The following is a 23,490-nucleotide window of genomic DNA, read 5'->3' on the forward strand; positions in this document are numbered from 1 at the left end:
AAAGCACAATTAAAATGACATAATTTATTGAATACTATATAATACTAGGCTATTATTTAATAATAACCAAACTTCTCTTATATCAAAAGGAAATACACTAGGCTATTTTTAATACTCTTCTAACTTTCTTTCACTTGGTCTATACATATTGATATAGTAGTATAAGAGAAAAACACTAAATTATTGCCGCTTTGCCTTTTCTCTTTCTCTATCTTATCTATTATTTTTCTACAAACTCTATTTCTCCCAACTTTGATTTGGAAATACATATATTTGAGGCAGTAATTTATTTATTTGTAGCACTCTGTTATTTAATTTTTGATATATTTTTCTCAACCTATGTGCATGATATAGTTTAATTATACTGAATTTCAATACATGTTAATTTGAGAAATGTATGAGAGGCTTTGACATACCAGGAGGTCCTAGATCAAAGATGATAATAAATAATTTGTAAGAAAATTTAGTTAATTTGCACAACAAACCCCATGACACAAGTTTACCGATATAATAAATCTGCACATATACCCTGAACTTAAAATAAAAGTTAAATTTTAAGAAAACTAAAACAAAAATAAAAGAAAATTGAAAATTTGGTGATTTTGATCTAAATAAATGAATATGCTATATATTAAACCAACAAAAAATCCTTTAACACAATGCCAGAGTCTTTAATGGTATTTAATAAATGCTGGCTTCAATTGTATGCCATGTTTTTGTGAAATTTGCCACAATTCATATATACATCCTTTACAAATCAAAATAGAACTTTGATTTTTTTAGTGTAATCATAATTTTGTCTTTTAACAAAATATAGAAATTACAGACATGTGAAAGGAAAAGAAAATAATCATGTTCCAAATACCCTAAAATAGCTACTGCTAATGCTTAGTTGAATTTACTTATAGTCACTCTGTATACATAGTTTCATGTTTCAGTTTCCATTTATTTTGTAAATTGTATTTAAAATTATAAATGATATTCTTTCAAACAAATATGCAAACTCATTCAAGTTTTTTTCTATTATAAATAATACTTTTACAGTCCACTTTCATAAATTAATCTTTCTTCAGGTTAAATTTAAATATAAGACAGTGTTTTAGGTTGCCAAATTTCTTTAAAAACATTTACTAATTTCTATTCCCATTATCATTGTATGTAAGTGCTTTTCTCACTGCACTACTCTAATATTATTGTCTTTCTTTTTAGTCATTGCTAATTTGACAGGAGAAAAAAGAATTTTCTTATTTTTGAAACATTTTCTATATTCCAAAGTTTGTTGACACCTTCAATAGTTTTACACTTAGTAGGCTGTTTCACAAAAGGAAATCAGAGGGAAATATTGCCATTATTTCAAGGAAGGTAAAGCATAAAGTAACTAAATAAATTGTTCTTGAACCCTGGGCCTTCTTTCTCTTGTGTAGAAGCCATCCACAGCGAGCTTTTGCTCTCTGTATTCACCCTTGGTTCATCATTCCTCATGGAAAGGAGAACCTAGCTTCTGGGATTTAGACTAGAGGTTTTCAGCAAGAAATGCTGTAGCAGTGATGGTAACATCAGTTTATCTATCACTAACGGCACCAGTAAATGTTAAACAGTTGAATCACTAGGGATAGGGGAAAGCCCTGTTTATAATGTTTGCCTATTTTTGTGGTGTAAATATTCTCACTATGTGTGATTTCAAGCTTCCTAAGTGATGTCACTCAATGTGAAGAGCTACCCAGTAGCACATCATTATATGTAATTGGCACCATACAGATACAATAAGAACCTCAAAAACATTGACATTGTAATATACTAAAATATTAAGAAGTGATAAGTTTTGAGTATTTACTACATTTGTTTTAAGCTTTTAAAGTTAACTAAGTTTACATAAATCCTATTTTAATAATTATGTTTTTAACACATTGCTCATACATTTCCTAAAAATTTCACAATCAGATTTCAGGGGTTGTATGGGTTGATTTCAGCATACTACAGCTGTAATTTGATATTTCAGTATAAATAGCTCATGTATAGAAGAGATAGAGTTTTTTTTTTTTTTAAATCCCAAACTTAACTCCATATATTTTTCATATTTTTCTGTTTTGCCAACTAATGGACAACATTCTTATTGATTTCAGAATTTCTATTATTTGTCTCTTATTTTAACCATAACTGTACAAATAAACTGTAGAATTAACATTATGAAATGTCATATGCTTGGTGAATAACACCATTCTAGAATATTCTTGTTTTTAAGTTTTAATGAGGAAAATGTGCAAATACAAACAGAAATTACAGGTTTTCTTCTAAATTTAAAGACTCTTAGTACTTTCCTTTCTTTTGGTTTTTATGCCCCCAAATACGCAGCCAGGATTATAACACACTACTAGATTTTAATGTTTATAAGTATTATGCTGTTCATTCATTCATTCAACAAATAGACATTAAATGCCTACAATACAGGAGTCACAGTTCACATCTTTAAAATGTGCTAGGATTTACATATTCCCACATCTCTCCCTGACCCTGCTGCAATTCTAATGATCCTCTTGCCTCCCCGTGTGGGCCTCCTAAGGCCTATTATCTATGCAACAGAGGGGGTCTTTTAAAACACAAATGAAATTATGTAACTCTCCTCTTAAAAAGATGACTCATACGTAACATCTGCATTTGTTACTGTGGTTTTTAGTGGTCTATATAATTCACTGTCTCTCTCATCTAAATTAAGTGCTTTATCCTTTTCTCTATTGACATTTCTCTTCTTGAACACACCAGTGTTATCCCTGCCTTGAGGCACCTGTACTTGTTCTTCCTTCTGACTGGAATTCTCTGCATCTTGGCATGTTAGATTCATTCGCATTCTTGTTTCTGTTCAGATGTCACCTTCTCAGAAAAGCTCTCTATATGGCCAGCAATTAAGGTAGCAGCCTACTCTGAGTAAATCTTCCTTATATCATAGCACTGTTTACTTTTCATCCTAATATTAGTAATCATGTAAAAATATCTTACTTATTTGTATTTGTTTATAACATCTCTCTTCATCCTTACTTGAAGCTAAGCTCCATGGGAGCAAGCTCTTGTTTGCCTCAGTTGGCCTTTGAATCTCCAGCACTTAGGGAACTATCTGGCATGTAGCAGGACTTTAACAAATAACTGTTGAATTAGTTCATGATTTATGTGTAGAGAAAAGCTCACAAACAAGAATAACTTGGGCAACTTAAAACTATAGTTTTCATCTCTAGAAATCTGGTGTAGTTCCCCATTAGGTGCATGATTTATATTATGTCATGTGCTGATCCAAAAATTTGATTCTTAACAAAATTGAGACTTCCTTTTAGACATATTTTGGAAATACTTTATATTTGATTATCTGTAACTGCACCTCTCTCTGACATGAATGCTGTTATCCATTGCTTTAATAACTTATTCCTCATTGAATATTTGTAGTGCATGTCAAGGCAAACGTAACACCGCGAATGTTTCATCACATACATACTATCTCTAATAAGTTCTATATTATCCTTTAAAAACCATTTAAATAAATTATTATGTGCAAATTAAGAAACTATACATACAGTTCTAATTTTCAATATTAATTTCAATAAGCTAATTTGGATTACTACATATTTTCTATAAATTTTAGAATATCATTTGACAAGGATCCTTGGTCATAAATAAATATCTGCAGAGAAGCACATATTTAATTATTTGTAGCAAACATGCATATTTTCAGTCTTTATTTTTCTTTTTAGTTTTAAATAGTAGCTGAATTGAGAAAGACTTTTCAGAACATTTTAGAGTCTGAATATTTTTCTACAGAAAGAAGTAGTCATTTGAAATTTTTAAGGTAGGAATAACATTATCAGATTTTTTCACTTGAAAAATCATATTGGTGATTGTGGAAAATATATATAGTAGGGGACTAAGATGTAAGGAGATGAAGTACAAGGTTACTGCCATAGAATTATTTAAAGATAATGATGTCCTGGGACAGGCATAGTGGCTCACACCTGTAATTCCAGCACCTTGGGAGGCTGAGGTAGGCGGATCACGAGGTCAGGAGATCGAGACCATCCTTGCTAACACGGTGAAAGACCATTCTACTAAAAATAAGAGAAAAAAAAACTAATTAGCTGGGTGTGGTGGCAGGTGCCTGTAGTCCCAGCTACTCGGGAGGCTGAGGCAGGAGAATGGTGTGAACCCGGGAGCACAGACTGTGCCACTGCACTCCAGCCTGAGGACAGAACGAGACTTCCATCTCAAAAAAAAAAAAAAAAAAAAAAAAAAAAAAAAGAAAAGAAAAAAGATAATGATGTCCTGGACTGGAAAGAAGACAGTGGTGGATGTCTAGGATAGATTCTAAAAGAGCAAGGCATTTTTTCCATTTGATTTAAAGTTACTATATATTCATTTTGTGTATTTTGTCTCTAATAAATCTGTAATTTATCCTGATATTACCACCAATGATGTAATCTGGATATTTAACCTACTATTTTTGTTAACTCCAAGCTATTAAGTTAAGCTATATAATCAAACCCACTGACTTAAACACTGTGATGGAAAACACATTTTGTTGTTTTGCTTTGTTCTCTTCTGCCCAGTAGAAGAGGAAGGTCTAGAAAACTAGTTTTTGGGTAGAACTTTTACACGTTTAACTCCATCATTACTCCTGTGCTCCCTTCTCCACTTCCTAAATCTTGTGGTATAAGAGGAACAAGAGGATAGTGGGATGTTTAGATTCATTTCATACATTATTAAATTTAGTCTGTAAGTCACAATCAGATATCATTCAGGAAATGCTGTCTCTTCAACCATCTTGAAATAAACAAATATTTTATTTTCCTTTACACTATTTTTCATGGGATCCATTTGCACATTCAAGTATATAAATCCAGCCTATATATTTTTAGGTTGACAAATAGCTTACATTTAAATTACCTCTAAAATATGTATTCCGTTCATTACCATTGAATCATGACTAATCACTCAAAGCCTTGCCTAACCGTAGAAATGTACTTAGCACTCCCAGTTTTGTAACAAACATGAAGTTGGAAGATAAATTATTTGGACAAAGTAATATTTTGTGAGTCTCTAAATTCAACTTTGGGAGGCAACTCATAGCCTTGATGATTATTAACATAACTCCTGCAGTGACCAGGTTTGATCCAGCAGTTGTTGGGCAACTCCCAGCACAGGGAGTTTCCAGAGTCTTAATTGTCCTTCAGAAGCTTTGAGTATAACTTCTAGAAGCACATTTTAACTCTATGCCAGGCCATAAGTAGCACCTCTGTATCGAAACTAACCTGAGTTTTTTTGAAAATTTCCCCAAGGTTTCTATTAGCTGCTACCAAGTTCTCACAACTTCAGCATTTTATTTTGCTCATTTACTTAGACTCAGAAATAATTTTGCTGAAACATTCCTCAATGGAACACATGTAAGAATGGAAAGGAAAATTTAAAATAATCCTCCAAGATTTGCTTTCTACCACAATAATTTTCATTAATAAAATAAAGTCTTAGTCTCCAGAGCTATATTTTAGTATGATGTGCAAATGAATTTTTCCTATGATAAAATAAACTATTCAAACATTACAGATTTTCAAAAACACCTTTGTTCCCTAGTAAATTAATTCATTCAATAAGTTTCTAAACACCAACCATATGTCAGGCATTCTGCTGGGCTATTGGGTTAATAATTGCAAACCCTCCTGAAGTTCCCATTCTAATGGGTATCAGAAGAATAAAGAACCAACAAACAAATAGTAAAACAATTAGAATTAATAAAAACACAAGGAAAAATGAGTGGCTAATATAAAAAGAGATAGTTTTGGGTAGGATGATTAGGTCAAGCCTCACTAGGAAGGTGATGTAGGCTGAAATCTAAAGGACAGGAACTAGCCATATGACAAAAGTGTGGGTAAAGGAAGAGCTTGTCATGTCAAGGACCTGAAAGGAGGCTGGTGTAACTAGTGTGTGGTGAGGATACAGAGTCATGTGGGATAAGGTTGGAGAGGTAAGAGGGGTACAGTTATGAACAGCCTGGCCTTGATTACATCTAAAAGGCAATACTCAGATGTTTGTAATTTCTTGTAAGTTCAATGGAAAAATGTTGATGTGCTTTCAGGAGATAAATGATGTGATCTAATTTAAGATCATTTTTTTCTTTTGTGCAGAAAATAGATTGGAGATAAAAGGGGAGGGAGTTGATAGAGCTGGTGAGAAGAAAGTAAGTCTGAGACACAATCAGAACAAGGCACTCTCTTTCAGAAATAATTTATAGGCTACTGCAGGTTTTTTAAATGACTCTAAGAAGCAAAGCAAATCATGACAAGATCTTTTCCAGGATAAATGATTAAAGAGTGTATGTGAAGACCCCGGCTCCTGCTTTTCTATGACTTCCCAATTCTTCCCCTTCTGCCTTTTGCTGGCAGGAGTCTGGAGGGAATGTAGTGTCCACATTTTTACCCCAGGGAGACACAGGAGGGCACTGAGAGCAAGAAGAATGATGCTGAGATTCTGAGAGAAAATGCTTCATACCTTCTCAAAAACTAAAGAGTTGCATATGATAATCATCAAAACTAACTTAGAGAAACAAGCCAAATGTGGATATTTTAGGAAATATGAAATGAAAGAAGGAAAATAAATTAGCTATTAGCTTCTAAATCAATTTCATGGTATAGAAATTGATATTTTTAGTAGCACCATTAAAATTATAGAACAAAAGCTCCAGATACTGAAGTGATATGATGAAGATATTTAGAAGCAAGATTTACTCAAGATTCAGAAAATAGTGATTAATATAACCTAATTATCAAGGCCCACAGACAATAGTGTAGCCATTATATTTAGTTACTTCCCATATTTTCATTTTCAGTATTGTGACAAACTCATAATGGATATCTTTGTGTATTGACCTTTTTTCTGGATTCCCAATTATCTTCTTAGAATGATTGCTAGAAGTGCAATTACTGGATTAAAGGGCATTACTTTTTAAACGCTTAGCATATACTTGCCAAACTGTCATCTAAACAGCAATGCCTGCGTTTTATCATTAAACAATTTTTTTGTAGCATTTTGTCCTTTTAAAAATCTTTGTTAAGCAAAAATACTATTTCACTATTTATTACTATTAATGTAAATATACAGATATATTTGATAGCTGTTTATAGTTCCATTTCTATAAAATTCTGTTCATGCCCTTTCTATGTTTCATATTAAGAACTTTCTTTAAAATGTTATAATCAATGAATAAAGGAAGATTATAAAACATTTCCTGCCATGTTTGTGTAAATATTTTTCCAGGTTTATTTTTAAATGTGATTGTGATAGATTGGTATGGTTTATTTTTATGCAAAATGATGAATTCTGATTATAAAAGTCCCCAAATATATAATGAACATAAACAAAAAGTCACAAAATAATACATATAAGGTCATGTATCATATAACAAAATTTCCATCAATGATGTACCACATATAAGATGGTTGTCCCATAAGATTATAATTCCACATTTTTGCTGTACCTTTTCTATATGTATGTATGTGTATATATACAAATACTTGCCATTGTATTACAATTGGCTACAGTATTCAGTACAGTAATATGCTTATGCTGTGGAGGTCTGTAGCCTGACAGCAATAAATACACTATGCCTTCTAGGTATAGTCGTATGTTCACACAATGAGGAAGTTGCCTAATGACACATTTCTATGAAGACATTCCTGTCATTAAGCTACGCGTAACTATAAGCCCATTTATATGAAGTTTAAAAATAGAAAATATATTGATATTTAAAGAGGTTTGTGTGTTTAATATAAATACACACACACACATATTTATATATAACATGTGAAATTTCCCCAAAAATAAAATGATTGATGCAAAATTCAGTACAGTGTTGCCTCTGAGGAGTGACTGGGGAATTATCAGGAAGAGGCTTCTGGGGTAATGCCTGTGTTCTATTTCTTTGCCTGGCCAGTGAGTGCACAGGCATTGATGGTATTGTTTTTAAATTATGTTTTTAGGCCAGGCATGGTGGCTTATGCCTGTAATCCCAGCACTTTGGGAGGCCAAGGTGGGTGGATCACTTGAGCTCAGAGGTTTGAGACAAGCCGGACCAAAGTGGTAAAACCCCATCTGTACTAATAATATGAAAATTAGCCGGGCATAGTGGCACACACCTGTAATCCCAGCTACTCAGGATGCTGATGCAGGAGAATCGCTTGAACCCAGGAGGCTGAGGTTGCAGTGAGCCAAGAATGTGCCACCACACACCAGCCTGGGCGACAGAGCGAGATTCCATCTCAAAAATAAATAAAGTTTTAAAAATTACTAATTTACATAATTTATTTTTAAGTGGCAAAGTCAAAAGAAGCTTGAAGTAGTTGAGTAAAGAATAGTTAGTTTGGCATTTTGGAGGTCTATGTATTAGTTTTCTAGGGCTGCCATGACAGTACCACAGACTGGGTGGCTTTGTTCATTTTCTCACAATTTTGGAGGCCAGATCAAGGTGTTGGCAGGGTTGGTGTCTTCTAAGGCCCCTCCCCTTGGCTTGTAGATGGCCCTGTCTTCCCGTGGCCTTCCCTCAGTGTGTGTGTGTGTGTGTGTGTGTGTATGCATGTGTGTTGTACTTTCTTCTTCTAAGAACTCCATTTATATTGCATTAGACCCACTCTAATGACTTTATTTTACCTTAATTATCTATTGAAAGACCCTATCCCAAATGCAGTCCCTTTCTGAGGTACTAGGGCATTAGAACTTCGATATATGAATTTGGGAGGGACAAAATTCTGCCCAAACAGAGGTCATTGGTAGTTTCAAGAGAGCAACTTTCACAAAAATAGTGTGCGTGAAAGTCTTATTTCTGTAAGCAAACCTCATAGAACTTACATTTTAAAGCAAGAAGGCAAAAGGAATAATATATAGCAATACATAATTTTGTCAGATAGCAATAACATCTGATGGGAGAGAGCAAGGGCATCTGTTTTCACTAAGAGTGCCAGGGAAGAGCTTATTCTGATAAGGAAATACTGGAAAAGAAATGGAATGAAGCGAGAGAAAAGTCGAAGAAGTTATCTGGAGGGAAGCAAATGTATTCCCACCAGAAGAGTACAAAAGCCCTGAACTGGCTGTATGTTTAGATGTTCAAGGAACAGCAAGGAGACTAGTACAGCTGGGGCCAAGCAAGCCATGGGGAAGACTTAGGTGAATCTGAATCATAGAGTTTTATAGGTCCTGATTAAGGACTTTAGATTTTATCCTAAAGGTGATAAGAAGCCATTGAACCATTTTAAAGTGGGAAGTGACATGATCAGATTTATATTTTACAATAGAGCATCTCAACCACTCTTTGGAAGGAAAGTAGAAATCTCATGAAGGGTGGTGCAAATCTCTGTGAATCTCTGGAAACAGGGGGATCAGTTAGGTGATAGTCCAAGAGGTGAAGATAGCTTTGAAGTAGAAGTGGGAAGTAGTTATATTTAGGATTTATATGGAGGAAGACTCAACAGTATTTTCTGATAATTTTATGAGGTATGTGAAATGGATTTGGCAGAACTTTAAAGAATTTAGACCGACCAGCACAATCATCTACTGAAACAACCAGCAGAATTATGTATTAAAACAGAATCATCTACTGAAAATACGTGAAGAAAAGAAGGAGTAGTTCAAATTTTGACAAGCTGAGTTCAGTATGCCAGTTCAATATGCCTCTGAGACATCCAAGTGGAGAGAGAGAAAAAGAGTATCATCTAGCAAAACTGAGAAAGCAGCTGAGCTCAGATGACATCAACTTGTCAGAGAATCAACTGGCATAATTATATAACTTTATTTGCAATGCATACCAGCCTGGATGGAGATGGAGGAAACAAAGATAGCAGATGTTTGTTGGTGTTGCCCAAAGTTGGCACAAGGATTTATTACTTCTAGTTAAAGAATAATTAAAAATTTCTGAACAGAGAGTCAGTATCCATTAGAATATTTTCAGCTGTTAGTAACAAACTTTCAACTCAAAATTACTAATGAAAGCCCTTGTGGAATCAGTGTCTCAAAAATATAACTAAAGAACAGATTTTCTCCATTTCTCCACTTTAGAGGTCTCAGCTTCATTCTAAGGTTTGTCCTCTCTGTGGTTGCAAGAATCTGCAGAAGTGTTGGGAATCACACAGACCCTACAATGTCCAAGAAAAAAGAGGTTCTGTCTCTTTTGAAGCTCCATCTTCAAAGAAAGCCCAGCTTTTCACAGAAGCTCCTCAGAAAAACCTTCCCCATAATGTTCAGAACGGTGTCAAAAGTCTTTCCTTAAACTAAGTAAAGATCATTTCTATAATTGCTCTAAGTGATCAGATTCACTGCTGGTCTGGGATTGAGAAAATCTTCCTTGAAGAGTGATAATATCTGAACAAAATATGAAGAGTGTATTAGCAAAGAAGCAGAGAAAGGTTTTTGCATGATGTTCAAAGTTAAATAATGAGGTAAATAAACACAGACGTAGGATATACACTTAGAGAAATGGGAGAAGAATTAGGTCAAAGAGCAGCTTCATAAAAATGCAGAGAAAGAGGAATGGAAATTTACAGAAAAGCTAGGATGTTAGCTTCAAAATGCAGGATTGTTTTGGATTCAAGAAAAGAAATTGCTGACAAGATGGATACTGAGATTAAAACAACAATTTATGATGTTGGGCAAATTGCCAAGGATTATGTCAATAAATTGAATTGTAAGAACTATGGTTCAAACAAAGTCAGTAAACATAGGTTTATCCTTTAAAAATATATTATTTGGCTCTATCACTGTTAAATAATATTTAAGTAGTCAAGTAGAGAGGGATATTTAAGGATTGGTTTACATCATTAATGACATAAAAAGTTGTAAATGTTTTTGTTTTGTTTTATATTTTAGATTAGTTATTCCACAATTTTGAAATCTATGAGGCAAATCGTTCACTTCAAAGAGCTGCATTTGGTGATATATTCTAAATTTAGAGTGTTATACTGGGAGAATAGAATCTGGAAAGAAAATTGCTGAAGGAACTAAAATTGGAACCTAGCATGAGGAGGAACTCCCATATATAGTGAGTGCTTTGGAAAAGAAGGTCAGAAATTAAAGGAATTAATCATTTTTGGAGAATGTAATTATAGTGAAGAATTTTCAGAGAATGAACCAATAGTCCTAAGGGAAATACCTTTATTCAAAGATGGTTTTATTTTTCAGAATATTGGGTATTAGCAAAATTTTAGTTTTAATAAAAAGCGATGTGTTTCTCTCTCCTGTATGCGTAACACCAAGGTTTGAGAAACTTAGCTGTAAGTTTCAACCAATTTTATGATATATGCATGAATAAATTAGTCATGAGAATATGGATATTTTTAAATTGTTAGTAAGCCTAATTGTATATATTTTCTATGAATGTTGATTTACTAATGACATTAAAGTTACATTAAGATATCTCTTCTTTACAATCAAGTGGATTGAAAACATCTATTCCTAAGGATGAACTAAGATACACCTACCCCCACCCCAAATCATATTACTTTACATTCTCTCCTGAAATAAGAGCAACACATAAGTTAATTAAAACGATCAGATTATCTTTAATAGATATATGCATCAACCATCAAAACAAAATTTCAAAATTAAATTTCCTTTGAAACATTATAGGCTATGTTGAAATTTGTAACCCTCTTAGGAAAATGTAAAGACAATTGTCTGTTCTGAGAATGGGAGTTGGGGTTTAAATTTTCCTCCTGAGGTTTGACACTTATTCACTATAACATAAATTTGAAAACCATTTAGAAAAGAAAGTGACTTTGTGATTGTTAAAAATAAAAGCCTTGAAATTTCTCATAAATATAACTGGAAGCCTTTAATGCCATAATAAGGGGGAATATAAAACGCTTAAACTGGAAAGTGATATGTCAACATATTAAAATGATCCATTCGATACTACATTAGGGACCAGCTTTAGTGATTTATGAAGGAACATTTAGGTCTCAAAGAAATTCCCATAGTTGGGTAAGGCTAGAAGCCAGGCCTCTTGGTAGATTATTCACAGTATGAGAGCAGTGCAAAGGACATTCCAGAAGCAGTTTTTATAGACACCTTCTGTAAAATGATCCAGACAAAAACAAAATAAATAACTTAGAATAATTTCAAGAGTATGACATTCTCCAGCCAGTAGTCTTTCTTCTATAACCTTCCATTTCAGGGCTTGCATACTTGACTCTCATTTCTTTTTCTTAAAAATGGGTTCAAAAGCAAATAACCAGCCTTAGGTCACCTGGCCAGGAGAATTAGGAAGAGTGAAGGGTATTGAAGTTTACAAAAAATGCAGGAAGAGTCGAGGGTGTTGCAGAGTACAGAGACTGACTCAAGACCCTTAGCCCATAGAGATGCCTTAGTATTCTGATGTGTCTGGAAGTCATGCATCTCTAGGATATCAACATCCATGTAGATGGTCCATCCAATGCCCTAGCCTCTTAATTTATCTAACTTTTCTTTTCTGATGATCTTGCCCTGTGTCCTGCCTCAGCCACCCACTCATGACCACAACCTAAACAGGAATTCACAGACTTCAGTGTGAATTTGAATTTGCGGGGTTTCTGAAACTTGGATGGTAAAAAATTACATTATAATTTTCATGAATTTCTAACTGAAATTTGGCATTTTAAAATATATGAATTTAGGTCACATATTACTCTGTCACCAATAACAATCACAGGTATTCTCATATACTTCAGCTATTGAAGTATTACTTCAAATAATATATTTCTTAAATCTACTCCTAGATCCTGTTATTTAACGTGTTAATAAGCATACTATTTGAATGTGTTAGTAATGTACATTTGGTTTCTTGATACTTTTATAAATGCATTTCAATATAATAGGTTTTTTAAAAACTCTATGTATTATATTTTATGCGTGTAATAAGAGCATTATTCTCTGTATTTTCAGAAATCCACAGACCACTAAATGGGTCCATGACATAAAAAAGTTTGAGAACCCCTGTAAATCTTGATATTACTTAATTACTGCAAACATTTTTAATTTTGATTTTAAATACTGTGTTCTCTGACCACTGACTCTTCTTTTTCTAATTTCCTGAAATCTCTTCCCAACTCCAGCAGTTCTACTTTCCCCCACCCAGACTACCATTGATCCTATTGCTTGTTCCTTTTATTTTTTTGTTCTTCATTCATCCTTATGTCCTCAGCTCCCTCCTTGAATGTGAGCTCAGATTCCATGGTTCATATTGACAACAACTGCCCTATATACCTTGTCCCTTTCCCTTTTTATGCTTCTCACATGGCTAAACCGAAACTCATATTAAATATAACTTCACATTTTATGTGTCCACATCCAGGCAGAAACCATATGCCCCTACCAAGATCTCCCCTTTGCATTCCCATCCCCCTTGCATTCCCATCCCCAGCATTCACCCTCTCACCAGCACCACATACCTGGAGACTCTGAAATCTAATCTGTTCATGCCCTTCAGCCCTGTTTATGACAGTCTCGTACAGAAACTCAGGACTCTCTGATTAACACGGATCCAGGTGCCTGTTTTCTGTCACTTCTAGTCATACTTTACTCTTAAAACCTTCCCACTGTTTCCTCTAAAACTCACCATCAGTTATCAGTAGAATCTTCTGTAACTTCCATCTATTCACTGAATATTTCCTTCACCTTTTAACTTTATCTGAAATCTTGCTCTCCCTGATGACATTGCTCCTTCTGCAGTCTATTCAAAAGTGGTGGCTCGCTCTCTCATACCCCTTGAAGGCTGCACCTGGTGGAGGGTATATGACCTTCCTTCTTGTCACTTCTACAGTATTCTCTTTGTCTCCTGTCTAAGAATCTCTGCTTGGAATCTCATACCATAACCATTTCCCACCCATTTCCCCTTCTTGTCCAAATTTTCTACCAACCACCAGGGTCACTCTTACTCATTCGTTGAAGATTTTACTTTTCAGATAATTTTCATTATTTCCAAATGACATTGGAGAGAATGCCATTCTCTTTCATACTTCTTTCATACTTTCTAGTGATACATGTAGGTGTAAATGATTTTTGCATTACTCTGTCCTCTCAGTTTCTTTCTCGTATTGATGTTCTTCCCACAGTTCTACCCTAACCCTTTTCATTAATGTCTTCATAATCTCAAATATCCTATCCTCTGCCCACTTCCTGTCTTTCTTCTTACTTCTGTACTCAGACTCCCAAAATTTTTTGACCTATCAGGAAGCAAAAGCCACTGATCTGACCACTGTCTGTGTCCCTTACTTTCCTTGTATCCCCACTCTTTCCATATCAAGCTTAAATCCTACATCCATATAATTATTCCCTTGCATAGACCACCCATTCCACCCAGAGGTTCTCTTTTGCTTCTGTCACTTCACTATACTCACTTGGCTAAAGTAATGGATTAAATTTAACTCACTACTTGCTCCAAGCCTACACTCTCACAGCTAAAGGTGGCCAGAGAAGAATGCCAACATGAACACTGGTTTCACCTTGAATTCATGACCACAAAACCTCAAGTGGGCCCATAGTGCTGCTGGGCCATTCCACTAGTTTTTCCTAGCATTTTCACCTAGAAAAATATTTCACACCTTCTTTTTCTCTTTCCTTTAATTTCTAACACAGCTTAACCATCTTCCGTCTTCAGTCAATGACCTTGCTTCCTATTTCTCTGAGAAATAAAAGCAATCTGAAGCAGTCAACACCTATATATATGCCCATGTTACCTGCCTTTCTTCCTAAGATCATGGCTGAATGCTCTGTGTTCCTAAGGACACCCCTCCACATGGAAGCCAGATTCTAACACATCTTATTAACTCAAGAATATTGCTTCAACTACCCTTTCCTTCCTCTTCTACATCATTATATTTCTCTTTTCCTATTTGATTTTTCTCATCACCATACAAGTATTCTGCAATATTGCCCACCTTTAAGTGGGAAAATACAAATAAGACAAAACAAAACAGAGCAACATGAAAGAAAGAAAGAAGGAAAAAAATGAAGGAAGGAAGGAGGGGAGGAAGGAGAGAAAGAGGTAGGGAGAGAGGAAGGGAGGGAAGGAGGGAAGGAGGGAGGGAGGAAGGACGGAAGAAAGGAAAGGGAAGGCAGGCAAAAAAAAAAAAAAGATATGAAGAAAAACAAAAAAAGAAAATCTCTGCCAGTAACTAACGCATGTTCTATTATCTTCTTCAGAGTAAAATTCAACAAATAATTTATCGTCTTCACCACCTAATTCCTCTTCCAAAATTCTATCCTAAATTTTGTCCAATCAGATTGTCACCCCAACACCCTGTCAAAACGGCTCTTGTTGAGGTTGCTAATGACCTCCATGTTTCTTATTTAGGAGTAGTCCTCTCCTTACTCAACCTCTTAGCAGCACTGATGCATATGGCCACTTTTTCTTGGCTTTCTGGGCACCAGTCTGTTTTGATTTTTCTTTTCCCCTTATGAGCTACTATTCTCAGTCTCCTTTTCTGGTTTCTGGTAATCATTCCAACCTTTGAACTTTAAAATCTCCCAGGACTCAGTACATCAATAGTTCTTTTCCTCTTAGCCCTTAGGTAATCTCATGCAGTCTCAAGGCTTTAAGTGCATGGCGTGTATTTGCTGAAAACAATCAAATGTCAGTCTTCTCTGATTTATTCAGCTGCCTGATTGCTATCTCCATTCAGACATCTAAATTGAACTCTTCCCCATCTCCCTTTGTTTGCTTTTTCTGCAGTTTTACCCATCTCAATAAAGTATCTCCAATCTTCTTTGAAGTGATTTTTGTTGTCATTTTCTTTAACACACCACATTCATTTCATCAAGAAATCCTGTTGGTTTTACCACTAAAATAAATGTATTTAGAAATATCCACCTCTGCTGCTACCATCATAGGGTCCGGCCACCATGTGTTGTTTCCATGATTGTTGCACTAGCCATCTAATTGTGCTCTTCGCTTGGTGCTTAACACCTACAATTCATTCTTAATATAATGACCACAGTGATTATTTTAAAATATGTCAGCTCTTCTCATGTCTCTGCACAAAAACCTTTAATGGCTTCCTATCTGAGAAGGGAACTAGATCATATTCATATTTGTATTTTGCCTGATCTCTGCCAATCTTGGTCACTACCATTAACTCCCCAGCTCATGACATATAAGCCAGTTTCTGGCAAACATAAGCCTGTTTATTTCCCAATGTACTACAAAATTTGATTTAACTAATTAAGATATCTGTAATTTTTTTTTTTTTTTTTTTTTTTTTTTTTGAGATGGAGTCTCATTCTATCACCCAGGCTGGAGTGCAGAGTAGCACGATCTCATCTCACTGAAACTTCCACCTCCCAGGTTCAGGCAGTTACCCTGTCTCAGCCTCCCAAGTAGCTGGGATTACAGGTGTATGCCACCAGGCCTGGCTAATTTTTGTATTTTTAATAGAGACACGGTTTTGCCATGTTGGCCAGGCTGGTCTTGAACTCCTGACCTCAGGTGATCCTCCTGCCTTGGCCTCCCAAAGTTCTGGGATTACAGGTGAGAGCCATTGCACCCAGCCAAGATATCTATAATATTATTATAAATTTGTGTATTTTTTATTATTTATATGTTGTATTAGTACATTCTCACACTCCTATAAAGAACTACCTGAAACTGGGTAATTTATAAAGAAAAGAGGTTTAATTGACTCACGGTTTCACAGGCTGTACAGGAAGCATGGCTGGGAAGGCCTCAGGAAACTTATAATCATGGCAGAAGGGTGAAGGGGAAGCAAGCACATTTTCACACAGTGGCAAGAGAGAGAGAGAGAAGGGGGAAGTGCTACACACTTTTAAAGACCTGGATCTCATGAGAACTCACTCACTATCACAAGAACAGCAAGGGGGAAATTCATCCCCATGATCCAATCACCTTCCACCAGGTCCCTCCCCCAACACTGGGGATTACAGTTCAACCTGAGACTTGAGTGGGGACACAGCCAAACCATTATCATATGCCTTGATTATTTAGCATAGGTATGTTCTCTTTTTGCATAAATGAGAATAATGGTGTCTACCTTTGATATGAGCCATAAATGAGTAAATTAAAACTTGTTTTTATATGTCTTAAACCTTTGCCACCCAATTCTAACCAGAAGTATAACTGGGAAAGATAACACTCAATATCAATACTTCTCAAACTTTCTTCATTATTGACTCCCTAGGAAGCCCTGTTACACATTATTTTTCCAAGTGTTACCACTTATGAAATTTTCATACCAAATATCTACTGTATAGCTGTTTATGTTCTGTGGCCCTTTAGCAATCCAAAACTATTATGAGATTTCAGATTTTCCCAACCCACAAGAACCAACTTTCACTTAGTTGGAGGCCATGTTGGCCCTATTGAGAATGCATGATCGATGGAGATTCTCACTCATTCCATTCCCTAGAGATAGTAAATTCTATGAATCAATCAATCCAAACCTTCGGTGAGCTGTGGTTTTAGAACACATTGTTTTGTGATTTTTTTGTTTGTTTGTTTTGTTTTTTGAGATGGAGTCTTGCTCTGTCGCCCAGGCTGGAGCACAGTGGTGTGATCTTAGCTCACTGCAAGCTCTGCCTCCCAGGTTCACGCCATTCTCCTGCCTCAGCCTCCAAAGTAGCTGGGACTACAGGCACCCGCCACCATGCCCGGATAATTTTTTTGTATTTTTTAGTAGAAACAGGGTTTCACCGTGTTAGCCAGGATGGTCTCGATCTCCTGACCTTGTGATCCACCCCACCTCGGCCTCCAAAAGTGCTGGGATTACAGGCGTGAGCCACCATGCCCAGCCTGTTTTGTGATCTTATATAATTAATGTTGTATTGAATTGTACTTTGGTCTTATGCTATTGACTTAGATAGAGGGCAATTTAAAAAAAGTACAGAAACAAAACAAAAAAATACACAAAATCTACTATCATATTATTCTATAATTGTTGAGGATATATTTCTATATGACACACACAAAAATGTATTCTTTTTAAAGAACTGTGAATGAAAATTCTCTGAGATAGGGGTGAACCTATAGAAGTGAGCACCCTTGTCTAGGCCAATAAATATTTAATGTGTAAATAAAATAATATAATATTAACATTAAATGAGGAGTCTTGAAATTCCTGCACACTATGTATTTAATGGAGAAATCTTGTAAGAGGAAGAATGTAAGGAGGGTCACTTCTGTCTAAACTGTGGAACAGTTCATCTCCTAACATCCACTCCACACAAACACACACTAAAATAAAATAAATAAAAATAAATAAAAAAAAGAAACCTACAGTTAAATAATCAATTCTCTGTGAGCAGTCTAGATATTACTTATTGGAATGTATTAAATAGGAGAGTCATTCTCCCCCCCTCCCCCGCCACACACACACACACACACACACACACACACACACACACTCTAAATAACTTATCAGCATCTTCCTTCAGTAGAGTGCTCTACTTTAAAAGAACTCTGGGGGTAGAATACTGTGATAAATATGCGTTCCCAATTTGTTGTATTTCTAGTACTGTGTTGGCATCCAGTACAGATAATATCCCGGATATCTGCCCAAATAGACTGTCCCTTAAACTTTGTCTCTGGTCTTAAGACCAGAAGTAGATAAGCTCTTCCTGAGACATTACTTGTTTTTGTCTTTTGGATAATAAACTCAGTGACTGATGTATTTGTGTGTTTGCACTGCAGGACCAAAGCTCAGAGCCAAATCTCCTACATGCCTCTAGCAAAATATATAAAGTATCGTATATTTTACTTTAAAATGTTTGGCTATATATGCAGTGGCTTTAAAAACTGCCTGGAACAACATAGACACAATAAATATTCGCAATATTCATACTAGCTTTAGTTGATGTTGCTGCTATTTTGGTATTACCTCTTGCTTTGTATCATTTTTCCTAACTTTATCTTTTTTCCTCTCAATTTTCTTATTTGTTTTCTTTATCATACTTCATCTGTCTTTATAAACTATCAGAAAGCCTTTTTAGAATGAAGTAGCCTATTGCTCATAAGTAAATATTTATATTTTATCCCCAAAGAACCTGGCAAACCATTTTGACTCAGTATTTGTTTTTTCAATTTAACTAGCAAAGAAAGTTATCTAGATAAATACTGTTGGATTACAATATCTGGAAGACTTCAGTAGTAAATGTCTTAACATTTATCCTCAAGAACTATAAAACATGAATCAGATTTCTAATATATGCTTTATAATTAAATTTAGCCCCAAAAGAATTTTTGAAATATTATTTAAAGTTATAAAGAATGCATCTAAAATGTGAGAGCCAATAAAATATAAAGAGAAAATCCTTAAAATAAAATGGGCATAAGAAAAATGAACAGAATTAGAAAGCACTTATATATTTAGTGTAATAAATGTTCTTAGCAAACAGAGAACTGGCATGTGTGATTCTAAGATTACATAGATATTGTATTCCAAGCAGAAGTCTAAAATATAAAGCAAACCAATTTGATAGAGAAATATTTGAAGTAGAAAAAGTAATGATGCCATCACATTTGAAAAATATAATCATCATCATTCTTATATTCTTCCAAGTATCTCAAGTGCTTCCATGACATTATATATTCTGAGTTTATTTTTAGAAAGTCTTGGTTTTTATAAATAAAAAGACATTATTTCTTTTTGTACAATCACTATGAATGGCTGACTAAACTTCTAAACATATAAATATACTGCCATGGATATATGATACCCAAAAGGAATTTAATGTAGAGGAAAAAGTAGTTCATAGACAAAATTTATTTAGCTTTTTGACTCATTTATGTTTTCACTAAGTATACATATTTTTTTTGCCAATAATGCAGTGTCAGTTCTTTATAAGGTTGCTTATTTCTGGAAACTCTTGTTATTTCGTAATTTTGTTAATTATTTTGCGCTTTATATTGATGATTTAGATGTTTGAACACATCTTTTGTAGTTCTCTGCAGCCACATGTTATTCTTTTTGCTTTTGCTCCTGGGACTGAAAACTGTTGTCATCAAGAACTTAACTAATCTTTAACAGATTTTAAAATAACTAACGTATATTTAAATGTCATTACAAATAATATAATGCTAGCTCATATTTTATTATACTTGTGGAACTTTGGATTCAGTTAAAGGAATAAAGAATCATTTAACTTAGCATTTTCTTACTCTGATTTTTTAATCCTTTTTCACCCATTTTGAAAATAAATACAGTGTACGAAGGCAAGAGTCGCCAAAACTCTATTGTCTTCTTGTTCTTTCATTCTTTAAAAATATATATTATATGCCAGCTCTTAATTATGTTCAGGGAAACTTGTAAAACAATCATCAATATTTTATAAGCCAGATAAAATAAATATAAAAGGAAACATGTTTTATATCTGAATTTTAGAGGCTAATTCCCTTTCCTCAAAGAAATAAAAGTTACATTATTCTCAAATTAAAGTGAAAATAAGGATGCTTTCTTATTGCTCTTTGATTATTTAGGACTATATAGCACCTTAAAGTCTCTATACTATCCTTTCTGGAATAAGATTTATTTTTCTAAAATTTGAGAATGATAAAATTAGTAATAAGTTTTGCTAGGAGTTATAGCATTGATATTGACAAAAAATAAGGCAACTATATTACAGGCAATAGTAAGCATAGTACTATACATATTTCCTAGAACACATTTGACTGTAAACATTTTTCTACAAATTAAGTAGATATTGTTGTCAATGCCTAATATCTTAACATATTTTTCCTGGAACATAACATGTATGAGGCAAGGTTAGTTATAAAAAAGATGAAAAATCACGGTGAGAATATGATTAGAGTCTCTGCTTTAGCAAAGAGAGAAATAGTAATTCTCTCCTCATTTTAAACATAAACAAATTTCCTGTCTTTACAATTAACCTATTGATAATATAAACCAAAGCACTTATCCCAGAGCATAGCAGTTGCTCAGTTACTTTATCTTCAACAGTTACTAATACATTCTGTAAGCTAGCACACGAATAAGGTACTTCACATAGAATAATGTCTTTAAATTACATTATCAGTTGCCATGTCACATTTAAAGAACTCATTCTCTAGTTATTAGATGTACTTAAATGTACTTATATGATTTAGAGAATGTCAAGTCATGCAATATATTTTTGCAAATTTGATGAATTTTCATTTATATGTGTTAATTTTAAAATATTGTTTTAATCATTTAATATATTTTCTACACAGTTCTGCTGCATAGTCAATGAACAGTATGTCATTTGTCATTTATCTTCAGCCATTTTTAATTAGACAAAATCCAACACTGCAAGTTTTAAAACTGAAGATTAGGCATCATTCCAAGTAGCAAATATTTTTGTTGTGGCTATTCTTCTAGGTTAATAACTTCTCTGACATTTGCACAACTGTGTTCAAAATATAGTCTAATAGAATATGTATTTGCCTTCTATAAAATTAATGTCCTAAAAGATAAAATATGTTGAAATCTTATGTTTTTATTCTTTTGGATTGGTCTATGAATTAATGAAATGGAAATCAATATACCTGAGAGGATCAACTATAACTTTACATTAATTTAGAGTATTATAAGCAATGGTTTAGAATAAGAGTTTTCTTTTTGTGAATATCCAGGATAACTTTCACTAGCTTCTCCCTTTTTAGCAATGCATTTCTCGGTAAATATTTTGTTATCATCCCAACAGTAGGTGTTTCTAAAACCCATTCATATATTTTGCCCCACCTCTTCTTTCTTAGTGTATTTTCCTCCTCCTCCGGGAAACCCCTTTTCTGCTGCCACCTGGAAGGACCCTCCTTTTTGCTCCCTTCATATCTTTGGCATTCTAAGTGCGATTGTATTTACGACACCATACTACAGTTGTGGTTTACTATCATTCAACCAAGATCTCTTGAGAAGAAAGGCCATTTCTGCACCCAGTACTGACCACAGTAGTAGTGAGTTATTATTAAATTGAAATTCATGAATGGAGATTTGGCAGTTAAGTTTTTTCCTGTTATATTAAAACTTTGAGAAGGAATCCTAAAGAAAGAAAAATGACTTGGACAGAAACACACATTTTAATCACATTTAGATGGTTCCTGCCCACTTAGTTAAAATAACCAGCATCCTTATCTGTAAGTTGGATCATGTCAATGTACCTTTCTCAGCAGTGACTTCCTCTCTCTTCCCTCTCAGCTTCCCACACAGGGACATTACAGCCAAGGATCTGCTCTTACTTTGAAGAAGCACAGGTACCTCAGTACCTATATCCTCTTTTGAGTTTGCACAACCTTGGAGATGCAGAGTAGTTAAGTTGTAGTCAGAAGAGCCCTGTTTCCTCCTGGCTTAGATTAAGTGGTATCCTAAATCCCAGGTGTTACCTTCTAATGTCCTTTAGTTTGGACCTGGCAGATACTTCTTTCCTGAGTCCATTACCAGAATTATTTGGAATGTGGCCTGCAGAGACCACAGAAAAATGGCACTCATTTTTCAACAAATGAAGTAAGTTAGAAAATAATTTTCCAGCTATAATAATACAAAGAGCCACCAATCATGAAATATTTATTTATAATAGCAATGAACTCTGTATCTTTGTTACAGTAACACAATTAGCTAAATGTTACTATCACCATTTTACTGATGAAGTCACTGAAATTCAGAGAGTTTATGTAACTTGTCCAAAGTCATACAGCTGGTTAAGCTAGGAGCCAGAATTCAAATGATTTAGTTCTAACACTAAAGCATGTGTTCTTAATCTCTATACTATGTTAGGATGAGATTAGTACCATATGGCAATTTTTAGCAAGAACTTGATATTGGGACATGACATAGCAACAAGAAAAGAGAAACAGAAATACCCAGAAATACCCAGGTCATTCTATAAGTAACTACTATATTGCAGAATAAATAGAGAATGCCAGATAGGCACAGCTAAAATTTCTAGCACTCCAACTCCAAACCAAATTTTGTTAACTATTTGGGAGAGGACCTGACATAGCCTTTGCCATTATCTAAATAGACGGAATTCACATGATTCTTGGAGGAGGAAAAAATTAAATAAACTCAGATTACTTTCTTTTAATCTTCTAGACTCCATCTGTACAAGTGGGAAATTCATCTGACTCAGTTAAAACTAACATATTTAAAGCACCAATTATATAGTCAAATTAAAGTATTATCTAAATATGTTCCTCTAAAGAAATAGCCATGTATTCCTGGTCCAAAATTATATTCTAAACACAGGCTTAACTTAAAATAGACCATAATCACTACAGAAAGGAAGAAAGGGGCTAAATAACACTTAAAAGTCTCACATGTACATTAGTAGACCCTTTACAAGGAAAAAAATGTTAAAGTTTAATGTGCAACTAATTTAGCTTGGTGAAATCTTTTTGATATATATTATAAAATCAAACTATGGCTAGCTAACAATGTAATTCTCAGAATATGGAATATCAACATAAGACTTTGCTCATATTTCTGAATTAAGCACTTTAGTGGATATTGGTTT

At 34.3% G+C, this 23,490-nt stretch overlaps 1 protein-coding gene across 2 annotated transcripts in view; it reads left to right on the top strand.

Annotated features, from left to right (window-relative positions):
* Window positions 1–23,490, top strand: part of CNTN1 (contactin 1) — a 399,377-nt gene that overhangs the window by 356,368 nt on the left and 19,519 nt on the right. The gene's annotated exons all lie outside the window — the stretch shown is intronic.

The sequence above is a fragment of the Chlorocebus sabaeus genome, chromosome 11 (genome assembly GCF_047675955.1).
Source record: "Chlorocebus sabaeus isolate Y175 chromosome 11, mChlSab1.0.hap1, whole genome shotgun sequence".
Lineage (NCBI taxonomy): Eukaryota > Metazoa > Chordata > Mammalia > Primates > Cercopithecidae > Chlorocebus > Chlorocebus sabaeus.